Source organism: Phyllobates terribilis, unplaced genomic scaffold (assembly GCF_046119375.1).
Source record: "Phyllobates terribilis strain yellow unplaced genomic scaffold, ASM4611937v1 Scaffold_2__4_contigs__length_985480577, whole genome shotgun sequence".
Lineage (NCBI taxonomy): Eukaryota > Metazoa > Chordata > Amphibia > Anura > Dendrobatidae > Phyllobates > Phyllobates terribilis.
The window spans coordinates 142,000,549-142,020,103 of NW_027362762.1; the positions used below are offsets into that span (position 1 = coordinate 142,000,549).

The 19,555-nt window shown below is 55.7% G+C and overlaps 1 protein-coding gene across 2 annotated transcripts in view; it reads right to left on the reverse strand.

Moving 5' to 3' along the window:
• The window catches only part of LOC141197846 (keratin, type II cytoskeletal cochleal-like), a 52,016-nt gene extending 35,352 nt beyond the window's left edge, over window positions 1-16,664 (reverse strand). Inside the window, exon 1 of one of the 2 annotated variants that reach the window (XM_073662916.1) lies at window positions 16,398-16,664. The gene's annotated coding sequence lies outside the window, so the exon portion shown is untranslated. Of the gene's footprint in view, window positions 1-7,557; window positions 7,880-16,397 lie in introns of those variants that run through there. The other variant, XM_073662915.1, reaches the window with a different exon arrangement.
• Between the last annotated feature and the right edge of the window lie 2,891 nt (window positions 16,665-19,555).

Below are 19,555 nucleotides of genomic sequence, written 5' to 3' on the forward strand. Positions count from 1 at the left end.
GCTAGCTACCTATCCCAAAAGACTGTCCCTGTCTGTCCCTCCCTGACCCTACACATCTATCTGACCCTACAAATAAATATAAAATATAGAAAGGGACTAAACTAACCCTATCACAGACACACATACCCTAACTCTCCCTAGGGCACATTAAATGAGAACCCCCTCCATAGAAGGTAAGCCCTCCCTGCACCCAGCCTCTCATACTCCAGTGAGCGCATTTTTGCCAGGTCACCCAGGATGTTCCTAATCACCTCTTCCCGGGGGAGGACTTTCAGCTGGGTGGACACTAAACACCGTGCGTTCCACGTGTAAAACCTAGTCACTAAGCTAACTAAGAAAACAGTGCCCCGATCTCGACCACCAAGGGACCTGAATGCCCCATAGGCCCACTCCGCATAGGAAAGGCCTGCCAGCCTGGGCCAGCCAATGGAAGCTCCCACCCTACTGTAGACCTCTGTATTAAAAGGACACCGAAGCAGGAAGTGCTCCATGCTTTCAAGCATGCCGCCACACTCCTCGCGGGGACAATCCCGGTCATCAGAGTTCCTGTACTTCAGGTTGTCCCTCACACACAGTCTCCCATGGAAGCAGCGCCAAGCCAAGTCCCAAAACTTCAAGGGGATCCGCTTAGAGTTTAATAACCTGAGCCCCACCTCTAGATCCCGGCTTGGGCAATCCATGAGGGCCAGGGGCTTCTGGAAGTGGGTCAACAGAACCCTATTGTCAAGTAACCTCCTTGACAAGGTCCTGATCTCCCAGACTCCCAGACCCCACCGGCGGATCACTTTCACAACCAGGGTAGCATAAGCCGGAAGATGCCCATGAGGCGTGCGAAGGTCCTTCATCCGCCCTCCTGTCTCCCATTCCTGGAAGAAAGGCCGAAACCACCCCCTACAGGAGAATACCCACGGAGGAGCCCTCTCTAACCAGAGGTTGGCGATGTTTGCCTTAAGAAAGGTGTTTACTAGAAACACCACTGGGTTGACCATACCCAACCATCCTAGTCTCCTCGTGCGGTACGTGACCACTCTTGATTAGGTTCAGCCTATTCCCCCATAATAGTTGGAAGAACAGGCTGTAGACCCGCGTCCAAAGAGGCTCTGGCAAGATGCAGACGCTGCCCAGGTATATTAATAAAGGGAGCAAATACCCCTTGGCCAGGTTAACCCTTTCCGTCAGGGTCAAGGACCAACCCTTCCACTGATCCACCTTCTGGGCGGCGATCTTAAGTCTGCCCTCCCAGTTTTGCTGGGGATAGTCCCCCGGGCCGAAACTGATGCCTAAAATTTTTGCTGTGGCCTGAGGCCCTGGAAGGGTGCCCGGGAGATCAAAACTTGGACTCCCCCTCCCAGCCAGAGACTCTCACACTTATCCTGGTTGATCATGGACCCAGATGCCACCGAGTAGCGCTCAACCTCAGACATGACCCAGTCTGCCTCCTCTCTCGAGGATACAAAGAGGGAAACGTCGTCCGCGTACGCCACTACCCTCAAGGTGGCCTCTGGCTCCGCCTGGTCCATCCCGACTCCCACCAACGGTCCGCGCTCCACTCTCCTTAAAAAGGGGTCGATCGCGAACACGTATAACAGTGGGCTCAGAGGACACCCTTGGCGGACACCAGACCTCACCTCAAAAGGGGGTCCGACCCAACCGTTCACAAGCGGAAAAGTCTCTGCCCCATTGTATAATACTCTCAACCAATCAACAAACCTCCCAGGCAGACCGTACCTCAGAAGGACAGACCAGAGGTACTCATGGTTAACCCGGTCAAAGGCCTTCGCCTGGTCTAAGGACAGCAAGTACCCCTTCCAGTGACCTGCCCTGCCCTGCTCCACTGCCTCTCGGACACCGAGCACAGCACTAAAAGTACTGCGGCCTGGAACAGAGCAGTGCTGGGCCCCCGAAAGGAGCCGGGGTGCAAACTTCACCAACCGATTAAAAAGCACCTTTGCCAGAACCTTTCGGTCCGTATTGAGAAGTGCTATGGGACGCCAATTCTCAATACGGGACGAGTCTTTACCCTTCAACAGAATAATCAGGGTGGACTTCCTCATTGAACCGGGCAGAATGTCCGAGGAGAGACATTCATTAAAAACCTCAGTCATGAGTGGGACCAAAGAGTCCCTAAGAGTCCTGTAAAACTCGGATGTTAAGCCATCCGGACCGGGCGATTTTTTGGGCCGGAGCCCATCAATGGCCCGTCTCACTTCCTCTTCCCTGATTGCTTCTGCCAAAACATGAAGAGAGGGGTCATCCCCTGGCTCAGGGATGGTTTCAGCCAGGAAAGCCGACATCTCATCCCGATCTGGATCCCTCCTTCCCAAGAGGTGCGAGTAGAAGGATCTGACCACCTCCAGGATCCCTGCTTTGGATCTGTTCAGGGAACCCGTACTGTCGATCAGTCCTGTTACCATCTTGCAACTCACTGACATCCTGCAGTTCCTGTAGGGGTCGGGCGAGCGGTACCTCCCGAAATCCCTCTCAAAAACTAAGGATGTGTGCCTATCATACTGGCACCCCTTCAGCAAGGCCTTCACCCTGGAGATTTCCTCACGGTCCCCTCCAGTCGAGACGAGCTGCTCGAGTTTCCTCCCCAGCTCCCGATACAGGCGGTACCTGTTCAGGCCTCTGAGGCTCGAGAGCTGACGGAAGAACCCCGCAACCCTTGTTTTGAAGATCTCCCACCACTCAGACTTACTGCTACAGAGACCCAAGAGAGGTACCTGGCTCTGAAGAAATTCTTCAAAGGATTGTCTTACATCCGCCTCTTCCAACAGGGACGAATTCAGCTTCCATAGGCCTCTCCCTCTCCTGGGAGTCTCTGTAACATTCAAGGAAAAGAAAATGAAACAGTGATCGGAGAATTCCACCTCAACAGCGGACACTGCAGAAGAGACGGCTTCCTCCTTTAAAAAAAACCTATCTATCCTAGACCTACAACTACCCCTATGAAAGGTGAAACCCCCGTGACCTGGGGTGTGCCGGATGTGGACATCCACCAGGCGAGCTTCGCTTGCTATGCTATTAAGAGTATTACTATCAAAAGCCAGCCTTCGGTCTCCGGGGCCTCCCCTATCACGGGATCTAGTTATAGTATTAAAGTCCCCACCTGCCGGCTGGTAAAAACTTAGGGCTTGATCTTCAGGAAGAGACATTAACGGTCCCACTTTGACTGTGGACCATAGATGTTAATGAGCCAGAGCTCCTGTCCCCCCATGAAGACGTCAAGGACCAAGCACCTCCCCATTTCTAGCTCGATCACCCCTCTGCATTCCACCGAAGCGGCCTTAAAAAGGACAGCTACCCCGCTATACGGCTCGGCCGCAAGAAACCAGTATGAGGGCCCGCACCTCCACTCCCTCTTTGCTTTGTAAATGGCCCCCATGTCCGTTAGTCTGGTCTCCTGCAAAAATAAAATGTCAGCCTCAACTCGGTTGAAAAAATCAAAGGCCATAAATCTGGCCGTATCTGACTTTATACTGGCGACATTAATCGACGCCAGAGTCAACGGGGTAGGTTCCGCCATCATGGGTGATTGAGTTAGACGGCCTTCTTTTTGACCGTACCCCCCGATTTTCTCCTCTCACCTTCAGAGGAGGAGCCAGACTCTCCCCTCCTCTTTAGTGACACCGAGGTGTCCATGGTTGTTGTCAACTCCTTCCCAGTACTGGGTTCCTCACCTCTGGACCCCAGGGCAGTCCCCCCCCCAGAGGAAAGTGAGCCCCCCGGAGGATGGACCCCGCCGCTCCCTGAACGCACCTCAGATGTTACCGCCGGTCCCCCGCCCCCGACCTCCGACACAGCAGAGTCCTCGAGGGCATGGAACCGGTTGGAGAGGGGGATCAGAGGTGAGCCGGTGAGCCCTTCCGTAGGCACCTTAGTGGCCGGGGGGGGGGCTTTAGATGTTTTTGCCCCTTTTCGGTTCCTCATCCTCTGACTCTTACTGGCCTTACTGTCACCTGATTTTTTAGGCTGCTCCACCACCTCCTCGTCCAGACTTTCATACTGGGAGGAATCATCAGAAGCAGCCACCTCCTCCCTCTCCATCCTCCTGATCTCCTCGTTCACCGCCTCCTCCCCCAGGGCCTCAGGGACTCCGGCTGCCGCTTCTGGGGTGGGGAGAGACATCACTCCAGTTGCCTGAGGCTTATCCTGCCCTCTACCCCCACGGCGCCTCACCTGTTGCCACTGGTCGGCAGATGAACTGGCCTCGCCTTCCCTCACTGGCCCCTCAGCTCCTGTCCCGCCCCCATCTCCAGCTCCAGCAGAGGATGCACCACCGGGGACCCCCCCACGGCTCTCCCCCGCCTGACCAGAGATGGTGTTAGAAATGGAGCGGGGGCAGCGGCTATACGGGTGACCTAGGTCACCACACAGGTGACACCCAATGTCACCACAGGCTGCGGCAAGATGACCTACTCCGCCACACAAGGCACATTTCTGCACCTTGCAGCCTGCGCTGAAGTGGCGGGGATCACCGCACCTGTGGCAGACCTTCGGTTGCCCCTGGTAGAAGATCAGGATCCTGTCCCTCCCCAGAAATGCTGAGGAGGGGATGTGGGTGACAGTACCACCTGAGGTCTTCAACCTCATCATGAAGGTCCAGCCCCCTGACCAAATACCAAACTCGTCCCTGTTTTTCTTTGGGACGTCCGTGACTTCCCCATAGCGGGAAAGCCACGTCACGATGTCAATTCCAGAGAGTGACTCGTTATTGGTTAGAACGGTCACTCTCTTTACTCCGTTTTGGCGAGACACTGCCTGCACGGCAAAGTCTCGCCAGCCGGGCTCCCCCTTCACCAGTTCAAAATTTGACCAGAAAAGCTCTAGGCCCTCTGGCCGAACAAAACTGATGTCGAAGACGGGGGTACCAAAAGGATGGATCAGGGCAAAGATGTCAGTCGCCCTGAAGTTCATCTTCAGGAGGAGCTCCACGACCGTCGCTCTTGGCGGGCACGCTTCACTGCCCCTCCACCGAAGACGGACTACATTCCTCCTGGCCACCCCCTGCCCGGCTGTCGGGAGGGACCACACCGTCTCCCACTCCCTTTTATCTTGGAAGGCGGCCAGGCCGTGTCTATCCAGCCAAAAGGCCAGGTCCACCTCTCTTCCCTCTACCTGGATCGTCCGTTCTCCCTTCTTGAGGGCCTCCAGGAAACTGCGCCGCAAGTCACCATCCCTGAGGTCCAGAGGTGAGGAAGCCCCCCTAGAAGACCCCGAGGCCCCGGCTACTACCCCCGCGAAATTCCGGGGACCAGCAGCCGAGGGGGCAGATGGACCAGCCCTGTCCCCACTCCCCCCACTACCAACAGACATACCATTCTTACCCCCTGCCACAGACCCACCAGCACTCGTATCCTCAACCACAGCCACATTCATACCCACGCCATCCCCATCCATGTCAACAGTCACCCCACTTGCCCCACTCCCACTCACATGCACACTGGGGTCACAATTTTTCATTTTCTGCAAACGTTTTTTCCCTGCAGTTTTTTCACTGCTGCCACCTGCTGGCAGCACCTTCCCTGCCGGGGGGTTTTGGGAGCCAGTTGCTGCTGGCAGTTTTGCCGGCGCCCCTGCCCCAGATAAGCCCACGGGCACAGGGGACACCGACAGGCAGGCACCATCTCTGCTGTCTGTCGCAGCCGTGGCACTACTGCTCCCAGCAGCTTCCAGTGCTAATCCCCGCCCCTTTTCGCGCGGAGCCACGCCCACTTTGGCGGGTTTTGCCTGCGAGGCCACGCCCCCCACACCAGGTAGCACGGTGGGGGCCCCAGAGGCCACTCCCACCGGAGCCGTGGGTGACAGGGAGTCCAAGCCCCTCGCACCAGGCAGCATAGTGGGGGCCTCAGAGGCCACTCCCACCGGTGCCTTGGATGACAGGGAGGCTACGCCCCCCACACCAGGCAGCACGGTAGGGGCCCCAGAGGGCACTCCCACCGGTGCCGTGGGTGACAGGGAGGCCACGCCCCCCACACCAGGCAGCACGGTGGGGGCCCCAGAGGCCACTCCCACTGGCACCGTGGACGGCTGGGAGGCCACGCCCCCCGAAGCCGGCCGCGCCGGGACCCCCGAAGCTGACCCAGAACCGGGTCTACTCACAGGGGCCCCTGGACCAGCGGCACCAGCTCTCAGGGGCATAGCACCTCCTACCGTCACACTTTTCACCACAAAAAGCCTGGCCACCCCAGCTCCGGCAGCCGGCCCCAGGCTAGGCCACTCCCCCTCAGCACCCAGCGGCGGTGGAGCCCCCCGCGCTGACCCATTACTGGGCCCCTGCGCAGGGGGCCCCGACCTCGCCGCGGATTTTGCCAGGGGAGCAAGCCCCACCTTACGCTTATGAGCCGGCTCTGCCGGAGCCGCAGGCCCCGCGCCCTTTACCTTAACAGGTTTCTGGGTCCCTAAAAGTGATCCAGATTTTTTAGTGGATCCGTGTGTGAGGGACCCAGACACCCCAGCACACGCCGCCGGAGATGCGGCCCCGGCTGTCGGTGCGCCGCCGACAGCGCAGGAGGCAGCGGCAGATGTACACGCCGCCCCCTGCACGCCAGCAGGCGCACCAGGTGCCAGGCCAGACCCCCCTTTTACAGGGGATCCAGCCCGAGCACCACCACTAATAACACCCACCGTCAGGCCGCCCTCCGCGCCATACTCCATATCAGACACCTCCGACCCACTGCCTCCATTACCACAAACAGAGGCAGCGCTCTGCGTGCCATGGCCTATATTCTCCCCGCTCCCTCGCTGTGGACCCACAACAGAATCCAAGCCGGGGTGGGTGGCGGGTGCCGCACAACGGGACAGGGGGGCCCCAGAGAGGGGGACATACACAAACTTATGCGTAATAGCTGTTTTTCTCTTTTTTTTTTTTGCTTTTCTCTTCGTCCCCCTCCCGGGTGACTCATCCTCGCAGATCTCATCCCCGAACGTAAGCTGACCAAAACGTACCGGGGACTCGATCTGCTGGATCTGCTGCATGATAAGGCAGCCCCCCTCACTACTACTCCCATCCTCCTCATCCTCCCCCTCGCTCCCGCTGCCCTCTGAAGGGCTAGAATCAGACGGGAGAGCCATCTGCTCAGGGGCTATCCCGCTATGCGATGCCTGGAGATCATTTACCAGGCCATCAGGCGGTGGGTAGGGTGCAACCTCCTCCAAACATGCCTCTTCCTCCTCCACCGCCTGGCCGGGGCCCTGCGACCCCTCCAGAGCCTGACCGGTCATGGCTCTGAACCGGTTATCGTTCATCAGCTTCTCCCGAAAGGGTCCACTGCCCGCCAATATGGTGCCTCTGCGGTCCTCTAGCTCTGCAATGGCCCGTTTGATTTTCCGGACCGCGGCGGATAGCTCAGGCTTCTTGCTGCCAGAGGCCCTCTCGGACCTCTCCTGAGCTACCCTCAACTCCCCCCCAGAGGGAACTTAGTTTCTTTGTGGCGTCCTCATATTCGCAGAGGTGCGCATGGATACGGGAGGCATAGGTGACGGTTGCCTCCCTCGACACCTTGGTACCCCAATCAGGGGGCACCGCTGCAGCACCTCTGCTGGCACTCGACCTACCTCTGGAGGGAGGAGCCGCCGCAGTCGTAGCCTCGGGGGTCCTCCGGGTTTTCATGGTGGATCCCTTGCTGCCTTGGCCAGATCTTGCAGCCATAGCCTGGTTGGTGTTCCTCCCAACCCCCGCCGGCTTAGAACGGGAGGTGGGAGCCGGGGGCCCAGCCCCGGATGCCAGTCCCACTTTGAGCTTCCTTTCCTGGGAAGGGGGCAGACAAAAAGTCCCAGATGGAAAAACAAACCTCCCTTCCCAGGAGCTCTCTCCAAACACTCAGCTCACACAGCTCTTGCAGCACAGCACACGTCAGGCTCCACCTCCACCACTTCCTGATCGAAGGAGCAACAGGCAGAACTGGAACTCTATTTTATTATAAAAATATAAACCATAAATACCCACTACACAAAGAACAAGATGCAAAACCCCAACAAAACACAAACAAGTCCAAAATTATAATGTCCAGTAAACATAAAGCAAAAATGTCCAGCATAAAACATAAAATGTCCATACTTTCCCAAAATCCTTATTCCCCCCAGCAAGGGAAGACCTTAACCTCTTTTTTTTTCTTTTTACTTATCCAGAAAAACCCCTTCCAACATTCAGTCACATTCATACCTAACCCCCAAAAGAAAACAACAAAACTGGCCCACCGCCAAAAACTTAAAGAAATAGGCCACCTGGCCGAAAGCTTAATACACAGCAAACATTTTTTTTTGTTGTTGTTGTTTGTTTTTTTTATTTTTGGGTTTTTTTTTGTTTTTTTTTTGTTTTGTTTTTTTTCCCACCACCATTTTTTAAAAAACCCAAGGTCCCACGAAAGTCTGTGGCGTTATCACAGCAAGGTACCACGAAAGTTTGTGGCCTACACAAAATAAAGGTCCTTTTGCCTTTTCTGGCATCCCGCAGGACGTCCAATTTTCCACACAAAACCACCACAACACCTCCCTCCACCCCCCTAAAGCCCCCCACCCAACCTAAACTAACCCCCCCCACGCACAATACACATACATAATTTATATACAGTACACAACATAACAGTAACAACAATACACAACATAACAATAACAATATAACAAAGACTAACCATATACCTACATGACATAACAACTTAACCATAAGACCACTAACCATGTACCAAAAGATCAGACCCAAGTTCAGTGCTTGCAAGCCCTATATTCAGATTCTGATACTGTAAAACAAAAAAAACTACAATGTGAGGGGAGCAGCCCACCACCAGGAAACTGGAGACTACCGAGGCTCTCACCCTAATCTAACACACAAACAGCCTGTCCCTCCCTATTTAAAAAAAAGAAAAACCTGTCCCTACCGCCCTACCAAGCTTTCCCTACCTGTCCCTACCTGTCCCTCACTGACCCTCACTACCAACCTAATGCTAACTACCTATCCCTAAAGACTGTCCCTGTCTGTCCCTCCCTGACCCTACACATCTATCTGACCCTACAAATAAATATAAAATATAGAAAGGGACTAAACTAACCCTATCACAGACACACATACCCTAACTCTCCCTAGGGCACATTAAATGAGAACCCTCTCCATAGAAGGGAAGCCCTCCCTGCACCCAGCCTCTCATACTCCAGAGAGCGCACTTTTGCCAGGTCACCCAGGATGTTCCTAATCACCTCTTCCCGGGGGAGGACTTTCTGCTGGGTGGACACTAAACACCATGCGTTCCACGTGTAAAACCTAGTCAGTAAGCTAACTAAGAAAACAGTGCCCCGATCTCGACCACCAAGGGACCTGAATGCCACATAGGCCCACTCCGCATAGGAAAGGCCTACCAGCCTGGGCCAGCCAATGGAAGCACCCACCCTCTTGTAGACCTCTGTATTAAAAGGACACCGAAGCAGGAAGTGCTCCATGCTTTCAAGCATGCCGCCACACTCCTCGCGGGGACAATCCCGGTCATCAGAGTTCCTGTACTTCAGGTTGTCCCTCACATACAGTCTCCCATGGAAGCAGTGCCAAGCCAAGTCCCAAAACTTCAAGGGGATCCGCTTAGAGTTTAATAACCCGAGCCCCACCTCTAGATCCCGGCTTGGGCAATCCTTGAGGGCCAGGGGCTTCTGGAAGTGGGTCAACAGAACCCTATTGTCAAGTAACCTCCTTGACAAGGTCCTGATCTCCCACACTCCCAGACCCCACTGGCGGATCACCTTCACAACCAGGGTAGCATAAGCCGGAAGATGCCCATGAGGCGTGCGAAGGTCCTTCACCCGCCCTCCTGTCTCCCATTCCTGGAAGAAAGGCCGAAACCACCCCCTACAGGAGAATACCCACGGAGGAGCCCTCTCTAACCAGAGGTTGGCGATGTTTGCCTTAAGAAAGGTGTTTACTAGAAACACCACTGGGTTGACCATACCCAACCCTCCTAGTCTCCTCGTGCGGTACGTGACCTCCCTCTTGATTAGGTTCAGCCTATTCCCCCATAATAGTTGGAAGAACAGGCTGTAGACCTGCGTCCAAAGAGGCTCTGGCAAGATGCAGACGCTGCCCAGGTATATTAATAAGGGGAGCAAAAACCCCTTGGCCAGGTTAACCCTTTTTCTCAGGGTCAAGGACCAACCCTTCCACTGATCCACCTTCTCGGCGGCAATCTTAAGTCTGCCCTCCCAATTTTGCTGGGGATAGTCCCCCGGGCCGAAACTGATGCCTAAAATTTTTGCTGTGGCCTGAGGCCCTGGAAGGGTGTCCGGGAGATCAAAACTTGGATCTCCCCCTCCCAGCCAGAGACTCTCACACTTATCCCGGTTGATCATGGACCCAGATGCCACCGAGTAGCGCTCAACCTCATACATGACCCAGTCTGCCTCCTCTCTCGAGGATACAAAGAGGGAAACGTCGTCGGCGTACGCCACTACCCTCAAGGTGGCCTCTGGCTCCGCCCGGTCCATCCCGACTCCCACCAACGGTCCGCGCTCCACTCTCCTTAAAAAGGGGTCGATCGCGAACACGTATAACAGTGGACTCAGAGGACAGCCTTGGCGGACACCAGACCTCACCTCAAAATGGGGCCCGATCCAACCATTCACAAGCGGAAAAGTCTCTGCCCCATTGTATAATACTCTCAACCAATCAACAAACCTCCCAGGCAGACCGTACCTCAGAAGGACGGACCAGAGGTACTCATGGTTAACCCGGTCAAAGGCCTTCGCCTGGTCTAAGGACAGCAAGTACCCCTTCCAGTGACCTGCCCTGCCCTGCTCCACTGCCTCTCGGACACCGAGCACAGCACTAAAAGTACTGAGGCCTGGAACAGAGCAGTGCTGGGCCCCCGAAAGGAGCCGGGGTGCAAACTTCACCAACCGACTAAAAAGCACCTTTGCCAGAACCTTTCGGTCCGTATTGAGAAGCGCTATGGGACGCCAATTCTCAATACGGGACGAGTCTTTACCCTTCAACAGAATAATCAGGGCGGACTTCCTCATTGAACCGGGCAGAATGTCCGAGGAGAGACATTCATTAAAAAACTCAGTCATGAGGGGGACCAAAGAGTCCCTAAAAGTCCTGTAAAACTCGGATGTTAAGCCATCCGGACCGAGCGATTTTTTGGGCCGGAGCCCATCAATGGCCCGTCTCACTTCCTCTTCCCTGATTGCTTCTGCCAAAACATGAAGAGAGGGGTCATCCCCTGGCTCAGGGATGGTTTCAGCCAGGAAAGCCGACATCTCATCCCGATCTGGATCCCTCCTTCCCAAGAGGTGCGAGTAGAAGGATCTGACCACCTCCAGGATCCCTGATTTGGATCTGTTCAGGGAACCCGTACTGTCGATCAGTCCTGTTACCATCTTGCAACTCACTGACATCCTGCAGTTCCTGTAGGGGTCGGGCGAGCGGTACCTCCTGAAATCCCTCTCAAAAACTAAGGATGTGTGCCTATCATACTGGCACCCCTTCAGCAAGGCCTTCACCCTGGAGATTTCCTCACGGTCCCTTCCAGTCGAGACGAGCTGCTCGAGTTTCCTCCCCAGCTCCCGATACAGGCGGTACCTGTTCAGGCCTCTGAGACACGAGAGCTGACGGAAGAACCCCGCAACCCTTGTTTTGAAGATCTCCCACCACTCAGACTTACTGCTACAGAGACCCAAGAGAGGTACCTGGCTCTGAAGAAATTCCTCAAAGGATTGTCTTACATCCGCCTCTTCCAACAGGGACGAATTCAGCTTCCATAGGCCTCTCCCTATCCTGGGAGTCTCTGTAACATTCAAGGAAAAGAAAATGAAACAGTGATCGGAGAATTCCACCTCAACAGCGGACACTGCAGAAGAGGCGGCTTCCTCCTTTAAAAAAACCTATCTATCCTAGACCTACAACTACCCCTATGAAAGGTGAAACCCCCGTGACCTGGGGTGTGCCGGATGTGGACATCCACCAGGTGAGCTTCGCTTGCTATGCTATTAAGAGTATTACTATCAAAAGCCAGCCTTCGGTCTCCGGGGCCTCCCCTATCACGGGATCTAGTTATAGTATTAAAGTCCCCACCGAAGACCACCTGCCGGCTGGTAAAAACTTAGGGCTTGATCTTCAGGAAGAGACATTTACGGTCCCACTTTGACTGTGGACCATAGATGTTAATGAGCCGGAGCTCCTGTCCCCCCATGAAGACGTCAAGGACCAAGCACCTCCCCATTTCTACCTCGATCACCCGTCTGCATTCCACCGAAGCGGCCTTAAAAAGGACCGCTACCCCGCTATACGGCTCGGCCGCAAGAGACCAGTATGAGGGCCCGCACCTCCACTCCCTCCTTGCTATGTAAATGGCCCCCATGTCCGTTAGTCTGGTCTCCTGCAAAAATAAAATGTCAGCCTCAACTCGGTTGAAAAAATCAAAGGCCATAAATCTGGCCGTATCTGACTTTATACTGGCGACATTAATCGACGCCAGAGTCAACGGGGTAGGTTCCGCGATCATGGGTGATTGAGTTAGACGGCCTTCTTTTTGACCATACCCCCCGATTTTCTCCTCTCACCTTCAGAGGAGGAGCCAGACTCTCCCCTCCTCTTTAGTGACACCGAGGTGTCCATGGTTGTTGTCACCTCCTTCCCAGTACTGGGTTCCTCACCTCTGGACCCCAGGGCAGTCCCCCCCCAGAAGAAAGTGAGCCCCCCGGAGGATGGACCCCGCCGCTCCCTGAAGGCACCTCAGATGCTACCGCCGGTCCCTCGCCCCCGACCTCCGACACAGCAGAGTCATCGAGGGCATGGAACCGGTTGGAGAGGGGGATCAGAGGGGAGCCGGTGAGCCCTTCCGTAGGCATCTTAGTGGCCAGGGGTGGGGGGGCGTTAGATGTTTTTGCCCCTTTTTTGTTCCTCCTCCTCTGACTCTTACTGGCCTTACTGTCACCTAATTTTTTAGGCTGCTCCACCACCTCCTCGTCCAGACTTTCATACTGGGAGGAATCATCAGAAGCAGCCACCTCCTCCCTCTCCATCCTCCTGATCTCCTCGTTCACCGCCTCCTCCCCCAGGGCCTCAAGGTCTCCGGCTGCCGCTTCTGGGGTGGGGACAGACATCACTCCAGTTGCCTGAGGCTTATCCTGCCCCCTACCCCCACGGCGCCTCACCTGTTGCCACTGGTGGGCAGATGAACTGGACTCGTCTTCCCTCACTGGCCCCTCAGCTCCTGTCCCGCCCCCACCTCCAGCTCCAGCAGAGGATGCACCGCCGGGGACCCCCCCACGGCTCTCCCCTGCCTGACCAGAGATGGTGTTAGAAACGGAGCGGTGGCAGCGGCTATACGGGTGACCTAGGTCACCACACAGATGACACCTAATGTCACCACAGGCCGCAGCAAGATGACCTACCCCACCACACAAGGCACATTTCTGCACCTTGCAGCCCGCGCTGAAGTGACGGGGATCACCGCACCTGTGGCAGACCTTTGGTTGCCCCTGGTAGAAGATCAGGATCCTGTCCCTCCCCAGAAATGCTGAGGAAGGGATGTGGGTGACAGTACCACCTGAGACCTTCAACCTCATCATGAAGGTCCAGCCCCCTGACCAAATGCCAAACTCGTCCCTGTTCTTCTTTGGGACGTCCGTGACCTCCCCATAGCGAGAAAGCCACGTCATGATATCGACCCCAGAGAGTGACTCGTTACTTGTCAGAACGGTCACCCTCTTTACGCCATTTTGGCGAGACACCGCCTGCACAGCAAAGTCTCGCCAGCCGGGCTCCCCCTTCACCAGTTCAAAATTTGACCAGAAAAGCTCTAGGCCCTCTGGCCGAACAAAACTGATGTCGAAGACGGGGGTACCAAAAGGATGGATAAGGGCAAAGATGTCAGTCGCCCTGAAGTTCATCTTCAGGAGGAGCTCCACGACCCTCGCTCTTGGCGGGCACGCTTCACTGCCCCTCCACCGAAGACGGACTACATTCCTCCTTGCCACCCCCTGCCCGGCTGTCGGGAGGGACCACACTGTCTCCCCCTCCCTTTTATCTTAGAAGGCGGCCAGGCCGTGTCTATCCAGCCAAAAGGCCAGGTCCACCTCTCTTCCCTCTACCTGGATCGTCCGTTCTCCCTTCTTGAGGGCCTCCAGGAAACGGCGCCGCAAGTCACCATCCCTGAGGTCCAGAGGTGAGGAAGCCCCCCGAGAAGACCCCGAGGCCCCGGCTACTACCCCCGCGAAACTCCGGGGACCAGCAGCCGAGGGGGCAGATGGACCAGCCCTGTCCCCACTCCCAACAGACATACCATTCTTACCCCCTGCCACAGACACACCAGCACTCGTATCCTCAACCACAGCCACATTCATACCCACGCCATCCCCATCCATGTCAACAGTCACCCCACTTGCCCCACTCCCACTCACATGCACACTGGGGTCACAATTTTTCATTTTCTGCAAACGTTTTTTCCCTGCAGTTTTTTCACTGCTGCCACCTGCTGGCAGCACCTTCCCTGCCGGGGGGTTTTGGGAGCCAGTTGCTGCTGGCAGTTTTGCTGGCGCCCCTGCCCCAGATAAGCCCACGGGCACAGGGGACACCGACAGGCAGGCACCATCTCTGCTGTCTGTCGCAGCCGTGGCACTACTGCTCCCAGCAGCTTCCAGTGCTAAGCCTCGCCCCTTTTCGGGCGGAGCCACGCTCACTTTGGCAGGTTTTGCCTGTGAGGTCACGCCCCCCGCACCAGGCAGCACGGTGGGGGCCCCAGAGGCCACTCCCATCAGTGCCGTGGGTGACAGGGAGACCAAGCCCCCCGCACCAGGCAGCACAGTGGGGGCCCCAGAGGCCACTCCCACCGGTGCCATGGGTGACAGGGAGGCCACGCCCCCCGCACCAGGCAGCACGGTGGGGGCCCCAGAGGCCACTCCCACTGGCACCGTGGATGGCTGGGAGGCCACGCCCCCCGAAGCCGGCCGCGCCGGGATCCCCGAAGCCGACCCAGAACCGGGTCTACTCACAGGGGCCCCTGGACCAGCGGCACCAGCTCTCAGGGGCATAGCACCCCCTATCGTCACACCTTTCACCACAAATAGCCTGGCCACCCCAGCTCGGCGGAAGGCCCCAGGCTAGGCCACTCCCCCTCGGCACCCAGTGGCAGTGGAGCCCCCCGCGCTGACCCATTACTGGGTCCCTGCGCAGGGGTCCCCGACCTCGCCGCAGATTTTGCCAGGGGAGCAAGCCCCACCTTACGCTTATGAGCCGGTTCTGCTGGAGCCACAGGCCCCGCGCCCTTCACCTTAACAGGTTTCTGGGTCCCTAAAAGTGATCCAGATTTTTTAGCGGATCCGTGTGTGAGGGACCCAGACACCCCAGCACACACCGCCGGAGATGCGGCCCCGGCTGTGGATGCGCCGCCGGCAGCGCAGGAGGCAGCGGCAGATGTACACGCCGCCCCCCGCACGCCAGCAGGCGCACCAGGTGCCAGGCCAGACCCCCCTTTTACAGGGGATCCAGCCCGAGCACCACCACTGATAACACCCACCGTCGGGCCGCCCATGCTCCATATCACACACCTCCGACCCACTGCCTCCATTACCACAAACAGAGGCAGCGCTCTGCGTGCCATGGCCTATATTCTCCCCGCTCCCTCGCTGTGGACCCACAACAGAGTCCAAGCCGGGGTGGGTGGCGGGTGCCGCACAACGGGACAGGGGGGCCCCAGAGAGGGGGACATACACAAACTTATGCGTAATAGCTGTTTTCCTCTTTTTTTTTTTTGCTTTTCTCTTCGTCCCCCTCCCGGGTGCCTCATCCTCACAGATCTCATCCCCGAACGTAAGCTGACCAAAACGTACCGGGGACTCGATCTGCTGGATCTGCTGCATGATAAGGCAGCCCCCCTCACTACTACTCCCATCCTCCTCATCCTCCCCCTAGCTCCCGCTGCCCTCTGAAGGGCTAGAATCAGACGGGAGAGCCATCTGCTCAGGGGCTATCCCGCTATGCGATGCCTGGAGATCATTTACCAGGCCAACCTCCTCCACGCAGGCCTCTTCCTCCTCCACCGCCTGGCCGGGGCCCTGCGACCCCTCCAGAGCCCGACCGGTCATGGCTCTGAACCGGTCATCGTTCATCAGCTTCTCCCGAAAGGGTCCACTGCCCGCCAATATGGTGCCTCTGCGGTCCTCTAGCTCTTCAATGGCCCGTTTGATTTTCCGGACCGCGGCGGATAGCTCAGGCTTCTTGCTGCCAGAGGCCCTCTCGGACCTCTCCTGAGCTACCCTCAACTCCCCCCAGAGGGAACTTAGTTTCTTTGTGGCGTCCTCATATTCGCAGAGGTGCGCATGGATACGGGAGGCATAGGTGACGGTTGCCTCCCTCGACACCTTGGTACCCCAATCAGGGGGCACCGCTGCAGCACCTCTGCTGGCACTCGACCTACCTCTGGAGGGAGGAGCCGCCGTGGTCGTAGCCTCGGGGGTCCTCCGGGTCTTCATGGTGGATCCCTTGCCTTGGCCAGATCTTGCAGCCATAGCCTGGTTGGTGTTCCTCCCACCCCCCGCCGGCTTAGACCGGGAGGTGGGAGCCGGGGGCCCAGCCCCGGATGCCAGTCCCACTCTGAGCTTCCTTTCCTGGGAAGGGGGCAGACAAAAAGTCCCAGATGGAAAAACAAACCTCCCTTCCCAGGAGCTCTCTCCAAACACTCAGCTCACACAGCTCTTGCAGCACACGGCAGGCTACGCCTCCACCACTTCCTGATTGAAGGTGCAACAGGCAGAACTGGAACTCTATTTTATTATAAAAGTATAAAACAAACCATAAATAAATACTATACCAAGAACAAAAACGCAAAACCCCAACAATTATAATGTCCAGTAAACATAAAGCAAAAAGCAAAAATGTCCCGCATAAAACATAAAATGTCCAGCATAAAACATATGTCCATACTGTCCCAAAAATCCTTATTCCCCCCAGCAAGGGAAGACCTTAACCTCTTTTTAAATAAACAGAATATAAACAGAATATCCCCTTCCAACATTCACTCACATTCATACCTAACCCCCAAAAGAAAACAACAAACTGGCCCACTGCCAATAAAGAAAATAGGCCACCTGGCCGAAAACTCAATTCACAGCAAAACATTTTTTTTTTTTTTGAATTTTGAATTTTTTATTTTTTTTTTCCCACCACCATTTTTTAAAACACCCAAGGTCCCACGAAAGTCTGTGGCCTTATCACGGCAAGGTCACCACGACAGTTTGTGGCTATTAAATTCACACTTTTTTTCCCCCCAGGGTCCCTTTTCCCGCATCCCGTAGGACGTCCATTTTCCACAAAACCCCTCCCCCCTCCCTCCCCTGAAACCCCCCACCCAACCTACACTGAACCCCCCAGCACGCAAAATACACATACATATACATACAATACACAAAACTATACAGGTATATACATTACACAACATCACCATAGTAACATAACAATAGCACAATATAAACAGACCATAACCATGAACCAAAAGATCAGACACAAGTTCAGTGCTTGCAAGCCCTATATTGAGATTCTGATACCGTAAAACAAAAAACTACAAATGTGAGGGGAACAGCCCACCACCAGGAAACTGGAGACAACCGAGGCTCTCACCCTAATCTAACACAAAAACAGCCTGTCCCTCCCTATTAAAGAAAAAGAAAAACCTGTCCCTACCGCCCTACCAATCTTTCCCTACCTGTCCCTACCTGTCCCTCTCTGACCCTCACTACCAACCTAATGCTAACTACCTATCCCTAAAGACTGTCCCTGTCTGTCCCTCCCTGACCCTACACATCTATCTGACCCTACAAATAAATATAAATATAAATATAAAATATAGAAAGGGACTAAACTAACCCTATCACAGACACACATTCCCTAACTCTCCCTAGGGCACATTAAATGAGAACCCCCTCCATAAAAGGGAAGCCCTCCCTGCACCCAGCCTCTCATACTCAAGCGAGCGCACTTTTGCCAGGTCACCCAGGATGTTCCTAATCACCTCTTCCCATGGGAGGACTTTCTGCTGGGTGGACACTAAACACCGTGCGTTCCACGTGTAAAACCTAGTCACTAAGCTAACTAAGAAAACAGTGCCCCGATCTCGGCCACCAAGGGATCTGAATGCCCCATAGGCCCACTCCGCATAGGAAAGGCCTGCCAGCCTGGGCCAGCCAATGGAAGCACCCACCCTCTTGTAGACCTCTGTATTAAAAGGACACCGAAGCAGGAAGTGCTCCATGCTTTCAAGCATGCCGCCACACTCCTCGCGGGGACAATCCCGGTCATCAGAGTTCCTGTACTTCAGGTTGTCCCTCACATACAGTCTCCCATGGAAGCAGCGCCAAGCCAAGTCCCAAAACTTCAAGGGGATCCGCTTAGAGTTTAATAACCCGAGCCCCACCTCCAGATCCCGGCTTGGGCAATCCTTGAGGACCAGGGGCTTCTGGAAGTGGGTCAACAGAACCCTATTGTCAAGTAACCTCCTTGACAAGGCCTGATCTCCCACACTCCCAGACCCCACCTGCGGATCACCTTCACAACCAGGGTAGCATAAGCCGGAAGATGCCCATGAGGCGTGCGAAGGTCCTTCACCCGCCCTCCTGTCTCCCAATGCTGGAAGAAAGGCCGAAACCACCCCCTACAGGAGAATACCCACGGAGGAGCCCTCTCTAACCAGAGGTTGGCGATGTTTGCCTTAAGAAAGGTGTTTACTAGAAACACCACTGGGTTGACCATACCCAACCCTCCTAGTCTCCTTGTGCGGTACGTGACCTCCCTCTTTATTAGGTTCAGCCTATTCCCCCATAATAGTTGGAAGAACAGGCTGTAGACCCGTGTCCAAAGAGGTTCTGGCAAGATGCAGACGCTGCCCAGGTATATTAATAAAGGGAGCAAATACCCCTTGGCCAGGTTAACCCTTTCCCTCAGGGTCAAGGACCAACCCTTCCACTGATCCACCTTCTGGGCGGCAATCTTAAGTCTGCCCTCCCAGTTTTGCTGGGGATAGTCCCCCGGGCCGAAACTGATGCCTAAAATTTTTGCTGTGGCCGGAGGCCCTGGAAGGGTGTCCGGGAGATCAAAACTTGGATCTCCCCCTCCCAGCCAGAGACTCTCACACTTATCCCGGTTGATCATGGACCCAGATGCCACAGAGTAGCGCTCAACCTCAGACATGACCCAGTCTGCCTCCTCTCTCGAGGATACAAAAAGGGAAACGTCGTCGGCGTACGCCACTACCCTCAAGGTGGTCTCTGGCTCCGCCCGGTCCATCCCGACTCCCACCAACGGTCTGCGTTCCACTCTCCTTAAAAAGGGGTCGATCGCGAACACGTATAACAGTGGGCTCAGAGGACAGCCTTGGCGGACACCAGACTTCACCTCAAAAGGGGGTCCGACCCAACCGTTCACAAGCGGAAAAGTCTCTGCCCCATTGTATAATACTCTCAACCAATCAACAAACCTCCCGGGCAGACCGTACCTCAGAAGGACGGACCAGAGGTACTCATGGTTAACCCGGTCAAAGGCCTTCGCCTGGTCTAAGGACAGCAAGTACCCCTTCCAGTGACC